At 41.5% G+C, this 23738-nt stretch overlaps 1 long non-coding RNA gene across 2 annotated transcripts; it reads right to left on the bottom strand.

Moving 5' to 3' along the window:
• Positions 1 to 4016: 4016 nt before the first annotated feature.
• Positions 4017 to 23691, bottom strand: LOC123516974. Of its 2 annotated transcripts, none has more exons than XR_006678348.1 (3): positions 23226 to 23691; positions 20547 to 20713; positions 4017 to 4411 (listed from the first exon to the last, which is right to left on the bottom strand). It is a non-coding gene; the product is annotated as an uncharacterized LOC123516974 (long non-coding RNA). The 2 variants fall into 2 exon arrangements; XR_006678347.1 differs by lacking the exon at positions 4017 to 4411 and adding an exon at positions 17003 to 17228.
• Positions 23692 to 23738: the final 47 nt, after the last annotated feature.

Genomic DNA, 23738 nt, shown 5'->3' with positions numbered 1-23738 from the left:
GCAAAATCCCTTCAGCACACCAAGGCCAAGCTGAAAACTATACCAGACTAAATTTTAAACGAACTTAGTGGAATGGAAGGAGTGGTGTGCTCGGGAAGAAATTATCCTTTTTTTTTAATTATACTAATGTGGGCTTTTCACGGGAATTTATGGGCTAAAGGGATAATTTTTGGGGTACCTCCTATCTCAAAGCCCACCCGCTAAGAAACCGTTGCCCCGAATGAGGAAGCCCAACCTACACTCCGACAGTGGACAGGCTTCGAACCCGAGAGCTTGGAGACCCCTCGGATCCCAAAGCACGAATGGTTTCACTGTATCTATGGCCATGTTACAATATTCCTCTCGTGAAGTATTGGCACAAAATGGAAACTAATTCCATGAAAAATAGAGCCGGACACCAGGATGTATTGGGTCATTAACGAGACGAGGAGGCCAACACTGGAAGATCTGTATCACTGAAACCTGGACGCGCCGCTGATGCCCCGTTGACTGCGATGGGGAGAGAGGAAGGCAGCAGCTTGACGTAGGACACAAGCTGGCATGTACTCGTGCGTTCACTGATGCTGATCCCGGTACTGATGTGATGAGGGAATGTGAGGATATTTTGTCCCAACCAATGCTGAAGTACTTAGTTTGAATACACTACATGATCTTACGTAAGTGTATTGGTGGATAATCAAACAGTTAAATAAGAAGTATATTCAAGAACAGTATAGCATCATTGAGGATGTTTTAAGCTGTGAAGATGATCATCCACCAACTGCAAAAATGCATATATAAAAGCTACTCGCAAATTTGTGATAGCAGCGCGGAGGGAAAGAAAACAAGAGAGACTGGTAAAGAGAGGCTGGTACAAAACCATATCAAAAGAGTAAACAACTGTATGAAAGAAGATGGACGAGAAATCTGAGACGACTGTTGTCTGTGAGAAAGGAGATACGTGTCTTTAATATTGGGTGTGTAATATAAAGGAAGGCTGGTCGAATGACTCTTGGGGAGGTAGATTATTCTTTAGATTGCGGCTTTACGACATTTGGAGCTAAGAAAAGATCTAGAGAAAAAAAACTGATCCTTATATAAAGCCAATAACTTCGTTCTTTCTTACTCGACTGGCACTGGCGCGGGTAGCAATGTGTCAACTGGTGTCGGGAAAGTTTGTAGCATTCACACTATCAATGGCGAACTCAAAGTGTGATTATTTTCCACTAATTCACGGGTCATTTAGCTCTCCAAAAGTTTCAAGCATTAACCTGGATTTTTAAGTGGATTTCAGAGTGTGAATTTTCCCGCCTAATTCATAAACCACGGTGTGCAATATAATGTTTGTGTAAATACATTTTTTTTTCCTCCCCCGCTTAATTTTCCCCTCTCATTTTCTCTCCCTCCCTCTCACCCTCTTCCCAGTCCTTCCCTCCATCCTTCCATCAGGAACTACATCGTTTCAAAATATTACCTTCCAAAAGCTCATTACACGATTTCCCCTTTCTTCCACACACGCTCTAAATTTTACCTGATCACAGTAATCCATCTCACACCAACATACTCTCGCCCACACCTTAACGGTAAACACTTATCCCTCCCAATACCCACCCATGACTCCCTTCCTTCTCCTCCATCTCCTCCTCCTCCTCCTCCTCCTCCTCTTCTTCTCTTCCCCTTTATCTCTTCTCTCCAACACATACAGTCTCATTCGATCATCACCACTCACACTCCATCCTGACTTCCCTCCTCTTCGTCTTCTCTCTCTCTGTCTCTCTGTTGCCTCCGCTTCTACCTTTACTTGCTTTACCCGGTGCCTTCCTCCTTCCTTTTATCTTTTTTCTCCATTTCTCCTACACTCCTATCTCCTATCTCTTTGTCTCTCCTACGCACATACCTTTCCTCCTACTTTCTCTCTTATTCCTGCCATTTTCGTTTACCTTCCCTTCTCCACCTACGCTATCCACACTCCATCTTCCCTAGTTTTACTTTTTTCATCATCCCAATGTACACAAACTTCCTTCCTTCTCTTTTTCCTCCTCCTCCTCCTTCGTTTTCTTTTTTTTATTTCACCTTTTCTTACATTCCTCTACCTCTCCATCTCTCCCAAGGACGCATCTTCCCTCCTACTCTGTCTTCACTACTCTCATTCCATCCTCCTTAGCTCCTCTCCTTGATTCTCTCTCTCTCTCTCTCTCTTACTCTCTTCTCGTCTCCATCTCCCCTCTGTCTCGCCTACGCAGCTTCCACTACTACTTCTGCCACCAATCTCAGGGGACACGAACGCTCGGAAAGTGATAAAATGAAAAACTTCGCACATTTACGAAAGCGGTGTGCTCCTTCTTCCTCACTCTTTGCGTTTCGGAGTTTCCCGCTGATTGGAAGGGGAGGACACTGACCACTGGAGGACACCACAGGGGAGAGCACCTCGAGGGCCACCGCAGAAAAGGGACAAATAACTTGGAGGGAAGGTGACGGAGAAGGTTTGTAGTGGTGCTGGGAGTAGTAGTAGTAGTAGTAGTAGTAGTAGTAGTAGAGGAGGAGGAGGAGGAGGAGGAGGAGGAGGAGGAGGAGGAGGAGGAGGAGGAGGAAACAGAGGAAGAGAAGGAGGAGGAAGAGAAGGATGAGGAGGAGGAGAAGGAGGAGGAGGAAGAGGAAGAGGAGGAGGAGGAGGGCGAAGAGGACTAGGAGGAGGAGGTAGAGGAGGAGTAGAAGAAGTAGGAAGAGAAGAGGAGGAGAAGGAGGAGGAGAAGTAGAAGGGGGAGAAAGAGCAGAAGTAAAATATGAAGGAGAAGGAGGAGGAAGAGGAGGAGGATGAGTAGAAGGAGAAGGAGAAAAGAAGGAGGAGGAGGAGGAGGAGGAGGAGGAGGAGGAGGAGGAGGTGGATTAGGTGGAGGAGGAGGAGGAGGAGGACGAGTACGAGTACGAGTACGAGGAGGAGGAGGAAGAGGAAGAGGAAGAGGAGGAGGAGGAGGAGGAGGAGGAGGAGGAGAAGGAGGAGGAGGAGAAGGAGGAGGAAGAGTAGAAAGAGGAGTAGAAAGAGAAGGAGAAGAAGTTGCAATGGTCTACTAACCAAAAATGAAAATCTGAAACAATAGCAAGCTTGATATCAAATACCTATTGAAATTTGCGTTATTCAAGTCAAACCACACGAAACTCACTCCAGTTGGATAAAGTACAACACAAACACTTGTAAACGCGATACCAAGTAATATTCCCTAAAAGCTGCCGTGCTACAGTGGAATCATGCGTGCTTTGGGCTCCGAGGGGTCTCCAAGCGCACGGGTTCGAATCCTGTCCACGGTCCGAGTGTAGGTTGGGCTTTCTCACTCGGGGCAACTGTTTCCTAGGGGGTGGGCTTTGAGATAGGAGGTACCACAAAAAGTACCCCCTTTAGCCCATAAATTCCCGTGAAAAAGCCCACATGGTATAAATGAAAAATAAATAAATTAATAAAACATTACGGGGAAAGTGAAAAAAAACAGTCAAAGCAAACACTCAGTAACACGATTAAACACATACAAAGAGATGTTACGGACTCAATCGTTTCCTCATAAGACGTAGAGGATAAGACAATGCAGTATTTAAGAAAAAAAATACATGAAAATATACACAATAATAACGTTCAGGATAGAATCGGTGACGCAACTAAGTGACTAAGCGGCCGCGTACACAAATCTCAGTCGCTTTCCCCATAAAATATATACAAGAGAGCAGTACAAACAAGGGAAGGAAAGCAACATAGCAATATGAGAAAATAAGGGAAGCGGACTTGGGACGAAACATATACGTACATAAAATCACTCAATCTTCTCATATAGTCCGTAAAAGAGTGACGCGAATGAGGGACAAAGCACACTACAATGGTTCACAAAAAAAAAAAAAAAGTAATGCAAATGTGGGATAAGACGCAGATTAAGGCTTCACAAATTCACAAGAGTAACGCAAAGTTGGAGCAAGACACTTTAAAGATTCACAAGTCCACAAGAGTAACGGGTAGGTGGAATGAGACAGATTAAAGATATACTAGTCCACAAAAGTACCGCACATGTGGGACAAGTTGCAGATTAAACAGTCACAAGTCCACAAGAGTAACAAAAATACGGAACAAGACACAATACAAGCTCACAATTCCACGAGAGTAACAAAAAATATGGGAAAAGACACAGATTGAAAGCTCACCAAGTCCATAAGAGAGTAAGGCGAATCAGAGACGGTGCAGCATCCAGGGCAGACTACAAGTACGGGCCGCACCCCTCGAGCCGCTGAAGTACCATTCGACGAAGCGGCCACCGAGGCGAGTCCCGTGTGTCGATTTCCCCGAACACTTGACTGCATAATGGAGGCGGGACTATTTGCCAAGCAGCGCTTCCCATTAGTACAGTGAGAAGGCCACGTTTACCCAAAGAGTCCGCCTTCTACGGGAACTGGTCTGGTGGAAAATGGGAGTTTTAGGCACGGGCAGGGAGCAAGCGAGGGTGAATTGCATTTTATGTAAACTCTTTGTTTGTTGGGTGTGAGTGGGAGAGATACGGTGGTGACGGATACTGTTCTTCATCATTTTTTTTGTAGATACATTCGAAAAAGTGAAATATCTATAAGGTCTAAGTGTATTGATGAATTTTGTCTATTTCATTGTAAGTAGTTGATAAACAATAAAAGGGAAAGGAATAGTAATGAAAACAAAGTAAATGATGATGATAATGATAGTAAAACAATGATAATAATGGTAATAAAAATAACAATAGAAATAATAACAATAACAATGAAAATTATGATAATAATAATAATAATAACAATAATAATAATAGTAAAAATATTAATAATAAGAAAGTAATAGAAATACTAATAATGACAATAATGATAGTATTGCTGTAAAAATAACGATAATAAAATATTACTTATGATAATAACAATAACAATAATAACAATAATGATGATGACAATAATAATAATGATAATAATAATAATAATAATAATAATAATAATAATAATAATAATAATAATAATAATTATTATTATAATAATAATAATAATAATAATAATAATAATAATAATAATAATAATAATAATGTGTGTAATGTGTGTGTGTATGTGTGTGTGTGTGTGTGTGTGTGTGTGTGTGTGTGTGTTATTATTATTATTATTATATTTATTTATAATTTTTATCATAATTTTTTTTATATAAGAGTAAAAAGCCGGCCAAGAGCAACATAAAACAAAAAAACTACCCACTTTTATTACTGTTAATATCATTATAATTTTACGATTAACACTACTTCCATTTTGATCATCAACAACAAAAATAGCAGCATTGCAAATATTATTGTTTCTCTCTCTCTCTCTCTCTCTCTCTCTCTCTCTCTCTCTCTCTCTCTCTCTCTCTCTCTCTCTCTCTCTCTCTCTCTCTTAATCTCTCTCACTCTCTTCTCCTCCCTTCTCTCTGTCTGCCGTAGTACTCCTTAATTTCACTTCCTGTTTCTCCATTTATCCTTCTCCTACGTTCCCCCTCTTCACTCCTCTGCCCTATGTACTCTTCTTCTTATTGTCTTCATCTACCCCAACTATATATCGTAAGCTTATGGGGTCTTCCTTCTTCGCCCTTCCCTCCTTTTTTTTTTTTTTTTTTTTGTTTATACCATGTGGACTTTTCACGGGAATTTCTGGGCTAAAGGGGATATCTCAAAGCCCACCCGCTAGGAAACCGTTGCCCCGAGTGAGGAAGCCCAACCTACACACGGACCGTGGGCAGGATTCGAACCCGTGCGCTTGGAGACCCATCGGACCCCAAAGCACGCATGGTTCCACTGTATTGCAGAGAGGAACATGAGAATACATTCATAAAGTGCCTACAATACATTATATAAACGTAATGTTCCTTTTACGCCTCGTTTCTTGCCTTCTCTCTCTCTCTCTCTCTCTCTCTCTCTCTCTCTCTCTCTCTCTCTCTCTCTCTCTCTCTCTCTCTCTCTCTCTCTCTCTCTCTCTCTCTCTCTCTCTCTCTCTCTCTCTCTCTCTCTCTCTCTCTCTCTCTCTCTCTCTCTCTCATCCACTTCAGTCCTGTTCCATCCCATTTCTCCCATCCGCCATCCTATCTATCACATGCATCTCACACCCCCACCCTTCGCCAAAAGAGTCAAGAAAATAGAGTGGGGCGGAAGGGAAAGAGGAAGGAAAGGCGGAGAGGGCGAGATGGATGGGTAGGAAGGAAGGAAGAGACCTTTGAGAGCCATTTCATTCTTCGCAGGGCCTCCCCAGGGCGCCAGACACTCCCTAAGGGCTCCTGTGTTTCCACAACTTCGTCCCCCTTTCTTCGTTTCTCTTCCCTTTATCTAAAATTTTTCAATATCCCATCCTTTCTTTTCTCTTTCACGTGTTCATTTCCCCCTTTACTCCAAAGTAGCGGTGGTGGCAAAAAGTGTGTAGGTTATGGAAGTTGTAGATTCCACACCCTGTTTTGCATGAAGTCTATGGTGTTCCTGTGATATTTTGAAGAGTATGGAGAGAGAGAGAGAGAGAGAGAGAGAGAGAGAGAGAGAGAGAGAGAGAGAGAGAGAGAGAGAGAGAGAGAGAGAGAGAGAGAGAGAGAGAGAGAGAGAGAGAGAGAGAGAGAGAGAGAGAGAGAGAGAGAGAGAGAGAGAGAGAGAGAGAGAGCAGAGAGCAATAACTACAGAACAAAGAGAAAGAAAATCTAACTGAATTCTCTCCCTCGAAAAAAGAGAGTCAAAAAGAAGAGGAACAGAAAAAAAAAAACAAGAGTCAATCTAGTTTCTGAAATTGCTAAAAGCTTCAAAGAGTAAGGAACATGTGAAAAGTACAAAGAAAATAATAAAACAATGGAATGAATACGAGAGTAGAATTTACGAAGTACTTATTTTTTTCTTTGAAGGGAAAATGAGTAATAGAAACAAAAATAAGGAAAAAAAAAGGAAAAGTGAAGCCACAGAAGAGGAGAGGAAAGGAGAAAGAACGTAAGGCATACAATTTACAACTTCAGGTGAGCAGTAGCCATGAAATCAGCGGTAAGAAGTATTCCGCAGAGATACAGAGAGAAGAGAAGGACACCATTGGATTCAGGAAAGGGTATTAACTACAGCAAGCAACCTTCAACTGTTCATCATTTAGTACTGATGTATGGCTAGTATCATTAACACACACACACACACACACACACACACACACACACACACACACACATTTGCGAAGGCGTGGAAACAAAGGAATATTTTCAGACAATGGTTTGTGAAGCCTAATTTCACACTGAATCCAAAAGTGTGTGTGTTGTGTGTGTGTGTGTGTGTGTGTGTGTGTGTGTGTGTGTGTGTGTGTGTGTGTGTGTGTGTGTGTGTGTGTGTGTGTGTGTGTGTGTGTGTGTGTGTGTGTATATATAAGGCAGGACAAGGTCTATCTATCTACGCTTCACCTGCATATTTTCCTCACCGTTCTTTCAAAATCCTTCCCTCCCTCTCACACAGCACACACAGGTACACACCCCTCTACACACACAGCGTCATAGCCACAAGTGACAAGCCTGAAATACGAGCGTGGAAGAAGAGGACACCATGCTGTATCTCAACAACAGTAACACAGGACAGTTAGAGCAACACACAAGAGAGCAATGTTTACTGTGCTCGACTAAAACTTCCCACTTTACTCGGGGCGTGACATTTAGCACGCTGAGAGAGACACGCCATACCGCACGTCCTCGGCTGAAATATTAAGCAAGAAGGGGGAAAGCGACGCCAGGCAGCTCAGGTATTGCTGGGCAACACCAAGCCAGACGAGGTTCAAGGCTCTGACATAAAAAATTAAGAGTGGTGAGTGATAAGCGGCCATGTATTATGTGGAAAAACTGAATTACACATGAGAGAGAGAGAGAGAGAGAGAGAGAGAGAGAGAGAGAGAGAGAGAGAGATACACACACGCTTCACACACACACACACACACACACACACACACACACACACACACACACACACACACACACACACACACACACACACACACACACTAGCTCTAAGTAACAAACTACCACTACCATCCCTGACCTGCCTCCAGCATAAGTCCGATACAAAGGAGTGAAGAACCCTCCTCCGTATGTCCCTTTGTGTCCATCCTCTCTTCTCTCCTTAATCCTCCCACAGGCCACTTCCTCTTCCTTGTCACCCTTCACTTTCTCACTTGTCCCATTCTCTTTCTCTATCTTCCTGCTTGTCACCTTTCTCTCTTTTCCTATCTCCTTTCTTCCTGTCTCTTCATTTCATCATTTTCACATTCTTTTGCCCTTTTATTTATCGTATTTCCTATTTTCTCTTCTCGGTCATCTTTTCCTCCTATCTATCCCTCCTCCTCTTCCTCCTCCATCTTATTTTCCCGTTCTCCATTGCTATCTTTCTTTCTCCTCCTCCTCCTTCTTCTCTTCCTCCTCCTCCTCCTCCTCCTTCTCCTCCTCCTCCTTCTCCTCCTCCTCCTCCTCCTCCTCCTCTTCCTCTTCCTCTTCCTCTTCCTCCTCCTCCTCCTCCTCCTCCTCCTCCTCCTCCTCCTCCTCCTCCTCCTCCTTCTCCTCCTCCTCCTCCTCCTCCTCCTCCTCCTTTTCCTCCTTCCCCTCCTCCTGCAGGAGATCGCATGTTTACCTCTCCAGGTATTCATGTCATAGGCAAGAAGACCTCCATAATTCTACCTCAATGCAATATTATTAATGACGACTCTTTATTTCAGGGCATTACAGGTGAATATTTAAATGTCAACCTTTGAACTTCAACACAACTGAGAATTGCTGAATTGTTGTCTTCATTCTATAGGAAAGTGGTGTTCGTTGCGCGGTTCAGCTTGAAGACTCGGTAGAAATGTTAACTAAGGGTAATGTTAGAGAAAAATGGTAATGGTAGTGAGTTGCAAGTGTATGTTTCATCATAGTGATTGCTTACATAACAAAACAAATCTCAAGTAAAAAGGGATATCCTCTAATATACAGATTTTTGCTCATACTCAATTAGAAAGACGATGCAAAATTATTCTGAAAGCTTTTTAAATAGTTTCTAATTAATCGTCAGTCTTTGTTCACTATACAATACTTTCCACCTTTATTCTATTCACGTTACTTCACTTTAATTTAGTATCATTATTTAAATCATTTATGCAGAAATTAACAAGTATCTTCACTCTTTCATCTGTTTCACTGGTTAACTCTGAACATATCTACCTGCGTCTGTTTCTCTTCCTTCCTACGACTTAATTTGGTGGAAGCGAGAAGTATGACGCCACATTCAAAACAAAACCGCAAATAACACATTATCCACCCCGATCCTATCATTTATGTCTTTCCTCGGCCTCCTTCACATAAGAAAAAAAAAAAAAAAATAAGGAGAACAGCAAGATTTTGAAATGATCATAAAAGTAACTCATAAATTCAACACTTGTACAGAGTCATAATGCAGCAACAGCACACACACACACACACACACACACACACACACACACACACACACACACACACACACACACACACACACACACACACACACAGACACACATAGACACACACACACACACACACACAGACGTTCAAGGTCTGGACATGCAAGAGTTTTAAGAGAAAGCAGTGGGAGCCGGGACCTGATAGGGAGGGATCCGAGTAAACCTGTGTCAAATGTGCTTTACTTTAGCAAGGTGATGGGGGTGACGGGGACTAGCGGCACTTATGGCGGGCGGTCAGGCAAGGAGGGAAAGATACGGGGAAGGGAAAGAACAAGAGGATCAGGAAAAGAAAGCATAGAAGAAAGAGATATTCGAGGTGCAGTGAAGGGTTGAAGAAAGAGGGATATGGGAAGTAAGAGATACTGATGGAAGGAAAAATTGAGTCAAGAGGGAAAAGAGAGCTGGAAAAAGACGTATAATGAAGGATAAAATTAAAAGAGAGGACAGGGAGAAGAAAGGAGGTAAAAGAAGAGGAGGTACAGTGTAGAGTGGAACAAAGGAAAGCGAGAAGGGAAGCTGGGGTAATGAAATGGAAATAGGACAAAAAAATTAAGTGCAGGAAGGGGAACAACGAAGAAAACTGGATACGAATGGAAGAAAAGAAAAGAAGAGAAAACAGGAGAAAGATGCAATACATGTGAGAAGGAGGAAGAAATTCTGGGACTGATAGAGACGTCAATGAAATCACCAACAACACCAAAGTAAGGAGATTAATCAGGAAGGAGAAAGACACAGCAATAATATAAAAGTACCTATAGACATAATATACGCACGAGTGAGCAGAACAAATGGGAGATGCAATTCACCCTCAATGAACATAGTGTTTTTCCAAGCAGGTAGAAAGAAATAACTCTTTCAGCGTTTATATTATGAACATCACGTAAGAAAGAGACTTGAAAGTGATGATAACCACAGATAAAGGAGGGAAAGCATCAGTGTGCAATAGATTAAACAGAATTCTTAGTTTTACGAATAAGAGCATAAACAACAAAACTGCATATGTAATTCCAAGGTTATACACACCTAAATTATGTTGTATCCTGAAAGAGGAGGAGGAGGAGGAGGAGGAGGAGGAGCAGGAGGAAGAGGAGCGGTAGAGAAGGAACAGGAAGAGTAGGAAAAGCAGAGGAGAAAGAGAGGTTGGTTATATATGAATAATAAAAGATAATAGCAATAAAAAAAGATAAAACAAAAAAGAAAAGAGAGAAGGAAAAGGAATGTGTTATGGAAAGCGGAAGGTGAAAATATGATGCATGAGGAAGTAAAAGAGAATGACGAGGATAAAGAGTGAATATAAAGGAGCGGGAAAGAGAGAGTAAAGGACAAAAGAAAGAAGATAATATATACGGATGCATTACTGATGACAACCAAAAAAACAAAGAGAGAACGAAAGAGAAACAATGCAAAAATACTTAATTAAAATGAAGGTATGAAGGAAGGAAGGAAGAAGATTTAGGAATGTAAATAAAGCGACAAGGAGAGAAAAAATTGACATCTCCGACGGGACAACAAAGAAGGAAGAAGAGAAAGGTGAAAAAGAGAAAAAGGAGGAGAAGGAGGAGGAAGAGGAGGAGGAGGAGGAGGAGGAGGAGGAGGAGGAGGAGGAGGAGGAGGAAGAGGAGGAGCAACAACATGAAGGAGAAGGAGGGAACAGTGACAAAGAGAAGAAAAAACGAGAACCTTTCATTACAACAGCTTGTTGACATTTGACAAGGAAAGAAGGAACAAGAATTAATCTCTCTCTCTCCCTTTCCCTCCTCCCACTTCTCTCTCTCTCTCTCTCTCTCTCTCTCTCTCTCTCTCTCTCTCTCTCTCTCTCTCTCTCTCTCTCGTCAAGGTCCTCGCATACTGACCCAGTGAGTGAGTGTTGCGTGCGGTGTGCGTGTAGCGTGCGTGCAACAAGCTCCCGCACGCACTTCCTTCTTATGACGTAGTTGAGTTGGGTGGCTCGCGTGCAAGGGAGTGATTTTCAAAGGTAAGAAAGGTGCGTGTTCAAAAGTGTGGCTCTAGTGTGGTGTGCTGGTGTGTGTGTGTGTGTGTGTGTGTGTGTGTGTGTGTGTGTAATCATAACTTAAGTGGCTGTAGCTTGTGGACGTGTCTCTGGGACTTCGTGGCTGACTGACCAGAGTGTGTTTGCAAGGGTGAGTTGATAGGAGTAACTGAACCAGGACTGAGTGTTGGTGATTGCTGTGCTGGCAGAGGGGTGTTGATCTGGTTTTCCCTTTAACCCCTTCAATAGTGGGACACATTTTTGCCTTGAGATTTGTGTACGATTAAACCATTTTATTGACATTAGAAAGGGTCTATGGAGGTCAGAAGGTTAATGGCCAGAGTCTTCACTATTTTAATCCCCACATGAGTTTCTGAAGTTGTATAAAATCACTTAATATTAAGTAAAATGAATATGGAAACGCGTCATAGTACTTAAGGGGTTGATAAACAGTGAGGTGGCGATCTGGGCTTCCCTTTAGCGACTCAGAGTTTTGCTTTCTCTAATTTCCTTTGAATACTTACAAGTTTTTCCTTATCTATAACTTAAGTCTATTTTTTATGCTAAGCTCTCTTGAATATTTTGGTAATGTAAAAAAAAACAAAGGGACTTACTCTGCTTTTTTTCCCACTTGTAGATTTCTTTTTCTTTCAATGCAGATTTTTTTTTTCATATATCTGGGAAGGTTAAATAAGAGTGACTATATGAGTAAAAGTATTAAATTATATTGTGTCCATGCATGCCTCTCTTAATCCATCCATAATCACACTCCCCCGATTCATTTATTCATGCCTGTCCCTTCTCCCTCGCTCTCTTCCCTCCCTATATCAACACTCGGTTCGCTCCAACTTATTCCATTCACATTTTGTTGCGTAAAGGCTGAGGAAAGAAACGGGTCAAGGTCATGCAGTAATTGGTCTTCTCTTCCTGTTTTGTTATCAGTTTTCATCTGTTTGCTCTCTCTCTCTCTCTCTCTCTCTCTCTCTCTCTCTCTCTCTCTCTCTCTCTCTCTCTCTCTCTCTCTCTCTCTCTCGTCCTGCTGCTTCCTACTCCCTTCTATCTTCTTTCCCTCTTTCCCTTCTTTAACTTATCCTTTCTTCCCCTTCTCATCCGTCAGAGCTTACCCTCTATTTTTCTTTCCCGCTCTTTCTCCTCCTCCTTCCCCCTTCTCTTCCTCCTCCTCTTCCTCCTCCTCGTCTTCAAGGTCATTCAACCTCAAGGTCACGGATCGGCTGGAATGTTTCGGTAATAGATAATCCAATTGAGTTAATTCTAGTAATCTTACAATATAATTATTCCCAAATCACTCCTTTTTGAGTTACATAAGCGGGAAATGAGTCACTCAGACGGAAGACAACAACAATTATGTGTATTTTCTCCTAGCATTCTTTTTCTTCCAGACGATTTAGTACGTAGATTAGTGACAAGGGAAGGGAAAAAAATTGAAAAATAAGAATGATAGATACAAGGACAGATGTAAGGATAGGTATTTAGTATAGATGATCCATAGAGGGAGAAATAAAAGTGAGTGACAGCAGTTAACGATCTATTTTTCTTTTCCAGACTAGTGACAAAGGAAGGGAGTAAAAAATGACGTTAATTGAAAGAATAGACGAAAGCCAAGTTAACTAGAATACATTATCTACAGAAAGAGATACAGAAAATTGGGCAACGACAATTAATGGCGGATATTTTTCTCTCTTTTCCAGAAGAGTTAGTACGTAGACTAGTGACAGGCGGGAGAGAATTAGTAGAACAGGACAGGCGTAAGATGAGTTGTTTAGTACAGATGATCCACACAAGGAAATAAAAAAAAGGCAGGAATGACATGCAACAAAGCGGGAAGAGAGGAACGAAAATGATGTAATGATAAGTTATGAAGTGGAAGGACAAACGTAAGATAAGATATTTTTTGTTAGCTGATGTGGAAAGAAGCAAAAGAGAGAAATAGTGCAAATGACTGGTAATGAAGCGGAAGTGGAGACACGATGATAGAAAAGGAGACGAGGAGAGTGGTAGTGGAAGGTCATGGCAAGATCAGACAGTCGAATTACACGCAGTCACGAATATAGATGACATGATAACACGGGGAATAATCTAATGTGCAGGTTAAACGATTACGTATTGAAAAGGATTATCGCTTTCATTATTAGTCATTAGTTTGCTATAATCTATTACAATTTTACACACTTGTTTGCGTACTAAACCTTGATAAATACTTTTGCAGTCTCGAAAATACAAAATTAATCCTTCTTTTTTTACTTTATCCGTCCGAGCAAAACTATATTTTAATACTGCTCTGAATGCTATTGTGAATATAATTAATGCACACACACACACACACACACACACACACACACACACACACACACACACACACACACACACACCAGCTTATATCCTCCCTTTTGTTTCAGAAACTCAATAAAAAAAAAACTTTTACTAAAGAAAAAAAGGAAATATGGTGCGGTAGGCGGTGGTGGTGGTGGTGGTGGTGGTGTTAGTAATGGTGGTGAAGGTGTGTAGGAGTAAACACAAGAACATGAAAAAAGTGGGTAGCTGCAGGAAGCCATCAAACCTACACTCGATAGTCCCTGTAGTGGTGGTGGTGGTGGTTGTGGTTGTGGTGGCACTGGTGGTGATGGTTGTGGTGGCGGTGGTGGTGGAGGTGGAGGAGGTGGTGTGTAGGAGTAAAATATTCTTGGAACATCACAAGTATTAGTGTTTTTCTTTGCTGCGTCGCTTCAGAGGTTCGGAGTAGGAGGCGATAACGGTATGATACTGTACTGGTGGATAACACAAAGGTCAACCAATATAATCACATGGCCATTTCACTGATTAAGGATGATACTGCATAAGAGCATAATGAAATAAAGGAAGACGCTAAAAGCTAAAGGACTCTCACTGTATAAAACACATGTCCTTACACTTAGTATTTCCATCTATCATCTCTAACCATAAATCGCTCCTGTTTTATAATTCTCTATTGATTCCACACTAACACCTTGATTACCGAGTCTATTTCACTCGTTTGTCACTCTATTGAAAGGATAATAGATGAACAAGACGAGCTTTAGTAAGTATCATAAGTGGTTTTGTGTTTTAAGTGAATATCAATTATCAATAAGTTTCTGTTTTGAGATAGAATGATGAAGCGTTGATGTTAAATCATTAATCATGATTGCGGATGAATGCTCAGACAAGATTTTGTAAATGATCTAGACCAAAGAATTTATGTTGTCATTGAAATTTCTTCCGATATATTAACGAACACGTTTTTTTCTCATGAATTTGTGTCATAGGAGAAAGAAAGTTTTGAGTAAAAAGTTTTGGTTAGTTACTACATGGATCAATTTTTCATGTTAGTCACTCTTCGCTTTTTGCTTGCCTTTTTTCCAATGCCTTTTCAGTTCTTCGTTACTAATTTTTTTACCAATCCTCTCTCCTCCCTGGTCAACACATCACCCTCCTTTCCCCAGTATACCTTCTAGTATCTTTTTCAAGCCTTCCCCATCTTTTATCTGACCCTTTTTCCTCCTCTTACCAACCCATCGCTCGTCCCTCATCAAATTCTTGTCCACCTCCTGCCTCCCTATCGCCACTCCCTTGCCCGTCCCTCTTTGCCCTGTCGCCCACACTCACTAAACATTAAGCAGAAGAGCAAGACATGTCCAGCAGGCGGCGGTGAACAACCAAAGAACATTTCTGGCAAAAAGATATTAATGTTTTTCCTTTATAAACGATCACATTCATAACAGGAATTCTCTTCATCCGAAAAAAAACACGACAAAAACAAGCACCACAAAATTTGCACAGCTCAGTTATTCGGAAAATTAAGCCGCTCATCAAACTATATTTAGGAGAGAATGTTCAATAAGCACAAGGTTATTAAAGTGCTGCGACCAGGGCATTCAGTGTATAAGACGGTGTCAAATGTAGTGCGTAGAAGTAGGTAGCCATAAGCTTCTTACAGGCCTGCTCGCTCCCTTGCTCCCGTCTGCTTGCTTGCTTCTTTGTCCGCTTTATTTGCTAAGTGTTCCGGCACCGCAGCCCCTCATGGCGTGAAAGATTCGCTCTATGTGAACTAAGCTCTCTCACATGAACGGTTCAACTGTTATAATTTCCTTCCACTTATTTGTGGACGAATTTGAAAACCTCTACGTGGGGATGTAATGAACTGCAGCAGCACATGACATGCCTCACACACATGCATCCATATGCACACACGCGCATTCAAGGAATTCTACAGACGTTATTAAAACACTATCTGGATTGCGAATTTCTTTTCTGCCGTTATAAGCTAAGGCATTTACTTTTAATGGCAACAGAAGCAAAAAAAAGATGAAGTTATGAATAAACACCAATGGAATCATCTGGCGCTGCGCAGGGTTAAGAAACTATCGTAAATTAGCATTGATCTCCGATAGTTTGTGTTTTCAAGAGATTTAGACAAATTTACGCGGATGTGGCAGCACTCAAAGAATTGCCTTGTGTAGACTAATTTTGCTTTATGCAGTCTCCTTGTTTTGTTGTGTTCTTAAGGATATTGTTCATTATTAGTAGTAGTATATGCTAGTTTTGGTAAATGAAATTAAAAAAGCTTCGTTAAATAACTACGCGTGTGTTTCTGAAGGCGAACGTTCTATGATGCGACCCAAACTAAATTTTTTTTATCTGAACTTTCGCTATTTAACTTCCCTTCACATTTGAACTTTCTATTAATCAACCAAAGATTACCGCGCCTTTGAACATCCGCCCACTACACCAAACTTTATCACAGGTCCGAACTTCCTCTCGTTCTACCAAATTAAGCTTCACTTTGAACTTTTCTTCTTCCATATTCCATGCGCAACACGTACCATGAACCTTTGAGTTGGTATGGCTTGTATATAACACACGCACACACACACACACACACACACACACACACACACATACATACATACATACATACACACACATACATACATACATACATACATACATACACACACACACACACACACACACACACACACACACACACACACACACACACACACACACACACACACACACACACACACACACACACACACACACACACACACCTGTTCGCTGGCTCAATCTCCCGGTATGTGAACGCGCGGGGTGTGGAGCGATCATTGAACAGAAGGGGGTTGGGAGAACAAGGATCGGTTCACCAGTTCGTGCCTCCAGTGGGGAGTGGACACGTGCTCCCCATTATCGTGCCAGCGTCATTACATTCCTCTCTTCCACTTTACCTTCCTTTTCCTTCCGTTTTCTCTTTTTCCTTACCGAGGAAGGTACGGTTACATTTCTACTTTTTTTTTTTAAGGGATTGAGTATCTTCCTATATTTCTTTTCTTTTATCTTCCTTGCTTTCCAGCTCCATAAATAAATCTGATAATGACTCTTTCCTAATGATATATTTTCAATAAATGTACACTAAATGGAAATAATAGTAGTAACACTTATTCCTTCCTTTTATCTGCCATATTTTTGACAACCTTGTAAGAGTCATTTGAAACTATTAATTAGTACTTGCATGTTTTTATGAAATATTATTGAGAAAAAATAACATTTTAGCGAAATTTTATTCAATCAAATTTGTCTCTTTATAATTTGATTTTTAATAATTGCTGAGCGAGACTGATTGGAACAGATGTGATCTTTACTAGATTGTTATTGAACTGATGTTGGTGGCGGAGCGGCGTTGCTCCACTCCCACGTCCTTCTCAATTAACCATCGACTCGCCAGCCAATGCCCCTGCACAGACTGCTGGAGAGGGAAAGAATAAACCTTTTGACTATTAATGATCATACGATAATTAATTAATTTGAGTCAACCGACAGTACATAATTTTAATGTGTAAAAATGTAATAGATGAAAAGTTTTATTTATTCCATTATTTCCTTTTGATGTCAGTATTGCTTCATGGAATCATATTCTAAACTTGCGAAAATTATTATTATCATTATTATTGTTGTTGTTGTTGTTATTGCTGTTGTTGTTGTTGTCATCATTATTATTATTAAAAGTTTATAGAAAACCTAAAACAACAAACGTATTGGAAGACAAGTATCTCTCAGACAGAACTCTGACGCACTGGGAATGACAGATGGATATATGCAGGCATGTCTTATAGTGGGACTGCCGCGTGTATGGACCTGATGACGTCTTGCACCTTCCCTAGCTTTCTTGTGTCTGATGTTATCATATTCATTGTTATATGTACCTCTTTCTGTTACAATACAAGTTATCATCTCCACCGGTCATCAGATACCTAGAATCCCACGATCACTACAGAGTAACAGCTCACCTCAGGATGCCTTTGTGTGAGTAATGTCCACAGTATCAGCTAACTACAGACCCATCCGATATAAAGGGATCAGGGGTCAGGGAGAGACATACATTTGCTTTACATATTGATATTAAACATGCATTATCTAAATCACACAGCGCAGTCGAGGCTGAGCAGCTAATTCCCACACCGCTTGATATCAGGTGATCTTAATTAATTATACTGCACTTGTTTAATACTGAGCGCCACGTCCTAAATTCTATCAGCGCCATCAGTTCTTTCAAGCTGTAATCGTTTCGGGTTGTAGCGGGTTTGCAGCATGTCATTACTGCGGCGGCCTCGCGGTGGCAGCGTCCAACCCGAACTGATAAAGGTGATCAGTCACAGCCATTCACCAGGGGAGGGGGGGGAGTCTCCATACAGGCTGCGGTGTGAGACTAGCCTGGGATTTTGTTCAATTCATGTGATTATTTGTTTTTAGCAGTTCTCTCTCTCTCTCTCTCTCTCTCTCTCTCTCTCTCTCTCTCTCTCTCTCTATTATCCCAAAATGAATAGATAAATGAATAAATAGATATATGTAATATGTATATGTTAACATCATCATAGCCACCTTTGCCATGCCTACCATCACAATTACCACCACCACCACTATCACGCCACACATTCACCCCACCGTTCCCCTTCACTGCCGTTTATGAGGTACGACTCCACCATTCCAGTAACAGAAGCAGCAGTCCCCTCTCTGCGCCCCCCCAATCCCTCCCGAAACACACACACACACACACACACACACACACACACACACACACACACTCTCTCTCTCTCTCTCTCTCTCTCTCTCTGTGTGTGTGTGTGTGTGTGTGTGTGTGTGCCATCAGTACCCCTGCTCTCCATCAGGCCAGAAGCACCTCGTTACCGCCTCAAATGCTGCTTCACGCCCCTCCATCCCACGGGCGCCTGTCACTGGCTCTAGCGACCTTCATACATCACTCCCCTTCCTCGCACTCCGTCACTCACTCGTCGCCTCGTCTCTCTTTCTCTCTTTTTCCTTAATACTTCTGTCACTACTGCTATACTGCTGCTGCTACTGCTTTTGTTGTTGTTTTTGTTGCTGTTGTTGTGCTGTTGTTGTTGCTGTTGTTGTTGTTGCTGCTGCTGCTACTACACTATTTCTTTTTCCTTAGTTTCAGCACTACTCAGAACGCACGTCAATATACAATTCATTCTCTCTCCTCTCTCTTTCTCTCTCTGTCTCTATCTGTGTCTGTCTCTGTCTCTTCCTTCCCCCGCCTCTCTCTCTCTCTCTCTCTCTCTCTCTCTCTCTCTCTCTCTCTCTCTCTCTCTCTCTCTCAGGTAAACTGTTTTCGCCATCATTGTTGTTGTGGCTTTTGTTGTTTATTGTTGTTTCGCGCCATACAGAATTAATTTTTATTTCACTTACTCTCCCTCGTGACAGCAATTTGTGAAACTAACTGACGGATGTGCCGACTGACTGTTTGATTGACTGCCTGTCCGTCTGACTGTCTGAATGTTCTATCAACAAGAGAAAAATTATGTAAATATTATGTTGTCCGTCTGAATGCTTGAATCTCTTTGATTGGGCCAGAATCACACTGACTACCTGACTGACTGGCTAAGTCGAGGCAGACTAAACTGTATTTTGTTATTAGCAGAGTAACTTTTGTTACGGCCCGCCCGTAACATACTCCACTACCATCACCTCCACTTACAAGCATTGCTATATTTACTCTTCAATCCATCCAGCCACATAAACATTCCTATATATATTCAGCAATCCATCCATCCATCCAGACATTTCTACATATACTCTGCAATCCATCCACCCACACATGAGTTTGTACATCTACTCTCCGATCCATCCATCTACACAAACATTCCTACGTCTATTCTCCAATCCATTTGACGTATTCCTCTTTCAATATTCTTCTTTATTTTTGGATAATCCCTTTTGACTATACTCAATAAAGACCACCACCTTTAATAGGCCCTTTATATAAATACCTTCTGCTGTCCTAGACCAAAGCCACTTCTATATAAAAGACAATAAATATCTTCTTACACAAATATTCATCTATTTACTCCTTTAAGTCCAGCCACCCACACAATCATCTCTCTATCAGCCACCCACGCAAGTATCCACACACGCATCCACCCACCAGCTCGCCCTGCCCTGTGCCTGTATTTCGGGCGCTGGTTCTGCTTTAAGGAATACTGTGGCAACGAGCGGGCGACTCCCAAAATAGCTTAACACTGAAATGAAAATTGCAAGACTTGACACTTGAATCCTCGAATTGAACTAAAGAAGAGCGCGCCAAGAACCTCCCCACATTCCCCTCGTAGTCCTCAGGGAGCTCTCAGCCTCTATATTTCGCGCTGGAAAAAAGCACTTGACGTTCTCCGCTACTTGTTTCTGAGAGGGATACTTGAGCTCTCCTTATGATCATTGGTGGGCTTCTATAAGAGCTTTACCAATTGCCTGACTGAACTATCGTTTAATAATCTCCACTTCGTTTTACTCTTCAGCATTTCAGTTTCAGGTTTCCAATGGTATTTCGCTTTTCTTTTTCAGTCTTCGAAATATCACCAGGTCATTTTGTTTCAATAATTAATAAATGAAATAAAAAGAAACACTGATAGATTACGTTTGCTCGATTTCCTTTGCAGAAAAAAAACGAAAATGTAGACAACAATTGAATGTATACCTGGTGCGATTTCGAAAGTTATCATTCGTCATTCCTTCAACATTAAAATGGGATACACAATTATTTGCTTACATCTTCCTTTATACCAATGATGTGAGCAACGCGTCAGATGGACCGAACACACTCTGCTAACCCCCCGAGTGGTGAGTGTTGGGCCGGGACATGAAAGGCAGTGGTGCGCTGATGGGCCGCTTGTCCTCTTAACTCGCACCAGCACTCGCCTCAACCTCCGCCGCTTCCTATAAAAGAACCGAGGAGAAAAAGAATAATGTTGGATGGAATTCTTGCTACGAGGAAGTCTGAACGCGACGCGGGAACCCGATTCATAATTCACACTTTTTATCGTTAGGCGAGATATATTTAATGAATTAGACTTGCATGATTAATTAATAACGGGTCGAATGCTGTCGAGGCTGGCTGAGGCATGCATGGAAATATAAACATAGATTAAATTGTAAAGGTCATCTAGTGAAGTGTCCATCAAACATCATCATCCTGTCAGATTTGTGTGCATGTGATGAGGATTAAATAGGAGAGTGTATGTAGTCAGAACCAACGCTACCACCACACCTATAACTATAACTATGGGGACTATCACACTATTTTTCACCCCAGAGCAGCAGCAAAGACCATCCAAGCAGAGGAGATGACAATGATAACAACCCACAAGTCATTCTTCCCTCCCTTCCAGCTCTTCCAGTAAGCGTCAGTATTACCAGGACAAAAAAAAAGGAGAGAAAAACTTCAATATCATTCTCTCTCTCTCTCTCTCTCTCTCTCTCTCTCTCTCTCTCTCTCTCTCTCTCTCTCCTATTCACCACCCGCCTACCGCCCGTTTTCTATGATGGGATATTCACAGGAAGAAACAGGGAAGACAAAAAGAATAAAGAAACGCGTGGGAGCCAAATTCGAGAAGGTAAAGGAAGACGTAGAAGAGGAGGAGGAGGTAAAAGAGGAGGAGGAGGAGGAGGAGGAGGAGGAGGAGGAGGCGGGAGCTCAGAAGCAATTTTTCTCATCCTCATCTTTCTCAGTGGGCTTTAGATAAACGAATATGCACTTGAGAACACACGCTCTCTCTCTCTCTCTCTCTCTCTCTCTCTCTCTCTCTCTCTCTCTCTGTGTGTGTGTGTGTGTGTGTGTGTGTGTGTGTGTGTGTGTGTGTGTGTGTTCTCTCTTAAAACACGACCACACTCATCCGCAGGGAAGACAAGGCAAGCAAAGTAAACTTGTATGAAAAATAAAAAAAAAGTCTCACCTCCTACATTTTAAAAGCGAAGAAAGCAAATGTTCTAAGTGACCCTAAGGTGCAAAAAGTTTTAGGCAAAGAAGAGAGCTGTGAAGTGTGTGTGTGTGTGTGTGTGTGTGTGTGTGTGTGTGTGTGTGTGTGTGTGTGTGTGTGTGTGTGTGTGTGTGTGTGTGTGTGTGTGTCCTTTTGTCTGTCGTGGTTTCTTTTGTAGCCTTATACACTGCCAAACTACATATTTAAAGGATTATTTTACAGGAGAAGAAGCTGTTGAATTGTTGACGCTTTCGTTCTTGCCAAGTACAACAATAACGTTCCCTACACCTCTACTGCTCTACGGCTCTTTTAAGGAGACTGGCAACTGAGTGGGCCATTTTTCTATATATTTTTGTTGTCCTTGGACAGTCTTCCTCTCTTACATAAAAAAGATACTAAAATAAAATAGCGAATGTTGTATTAGTATTTATCACTGAAATTGTTAAGAGAAGACTGAAATACGTAAGAGAATCAACAAATGAGTAGTATTGTTCAGTAACTGGAGGAATTAATGCACCGTATTTTGTAACACTAGACATACAATTCTTCAATTATTGTTTCCCACACAGATCGGCTTTCGTCCTTACTTGTGATAATTTCTAGCCCCCATAATCTGTTCTTCCCTCGGTTTCCCTTTCCAACATGGCTCGCTCTCACCTACGATGTCAAGCCCCCCAAAATAAGCCACGGATTCTTTTTTTTTTTTTTTTTTTTTTTTGACTAGTTATGCAATATTCACTTAGTCTTTCTTTTCACTATTATTCAGTTTTTTCTACCTTCTTTTTTTATTGTTCGCTTTTTATCTAACTATTTATCTCTTATGTTTGAATAATTTAGGCTTTTTTTATATACAAGTCCCTCGTCTCTGAGTTTACCTGTGAATAATTTAGTACTGTGTTCCGCGTATCATTCGTTCATTATACTTTCACCATGTCTGTCGTTATGATCACATTTGTAAACATTTCCTACTCAAAACTCCAAATTTGCTCTATTTACATTACGATTTTTTTAGTATTTGCTTTTACATTTTATTCCCAGCTAAAGAAAAGCGTGCAGCTCTTTTTGACATTGCGTCCCTTGCCTTGCCGTCTTGTGCATTTCAGTCAACTCTCTCTCCTCCCCCATGGTAATCTAATGTTACAATTCCCAGACCAACATAAGATAAGCAGCAGTAATCGCCTGGAGACGCTAAAAGACTAATAGCAAGTTTAATAATGTTTCAGTTCGTTTGTACAGCTCTAGATGAACAGTATAACAAACAAGAGCTTCTTAGTATGACGTAATTATCTGCTATTACTAAGATTAAGTAATGGACGCGGTAGTTTGTCAAATGGCAGAAAATAAAGAAATCTAAACCTGAACACATGCAAAAGAACTGCTTTCTCATCGATATGGTGCCCTTTCTAACATTATGTAACGGCCGACGGTTAGCACGAAATGGCGGAAACACAGCAATAATTCTGAACACATACCACTCTCCATGGCAGTCGAAGAAGTGAAGTTTTCTTGTTGGACAGATCCTTGAGATACCTTTCGTCTGCAGTAGTGAAAACGATTGTCTGTTGTTAAAAAGTAAGCGATTCACGTTCAGATGTCTTATGTCACAGCCTCCAATTAACTACTCAAACTCGCAATCCATATAGCTTGCTCAGCAGAGTGAGTCGAGGAGGGACGCTTTGGCTCCCCACCACTCAGGTAGATCACGTGACTCAACCTCGAAAGCTGATTGGTCCCACGAGTCGCAGCGTTAAGGTTTAGCAGTGCTCCGACCATGTTCGAAGTAGGATCGAGTGAAGCTTGTTTAGATTTGCTTCAGAAATAGTTTGGACAGGATTCACATTCTCGCTTGTGAAACTAAAAAATATCCAGTGAATGTAGTGGTGTCTGAAAGGAGATGAACTCGGGACATGATCACGTTGTACATACTTGTTGATTTTGGTAAAGCGGGTCTTAGGACAAATTCTATACAGAGAGAGAGAGAGAGA

This window comes from Portunus trituberculatus, chromosome 41 (genome assembly GCF_017591435.1).
Source record: "Portunus trituberculatus isolate SZX2019 chromosome 41, ASM1759143v1, whole genome shotgun sequence".
Taxonomy (NCBI): Eukaryota; Metazoa; Arthropoda; class Malacostraca; order Decapoda; family Portunidae; genus Portunus; species Portunus trituberculatus.
This window is presented reverse-complemented; position numbering and strand designations above follow the sequence as displayed.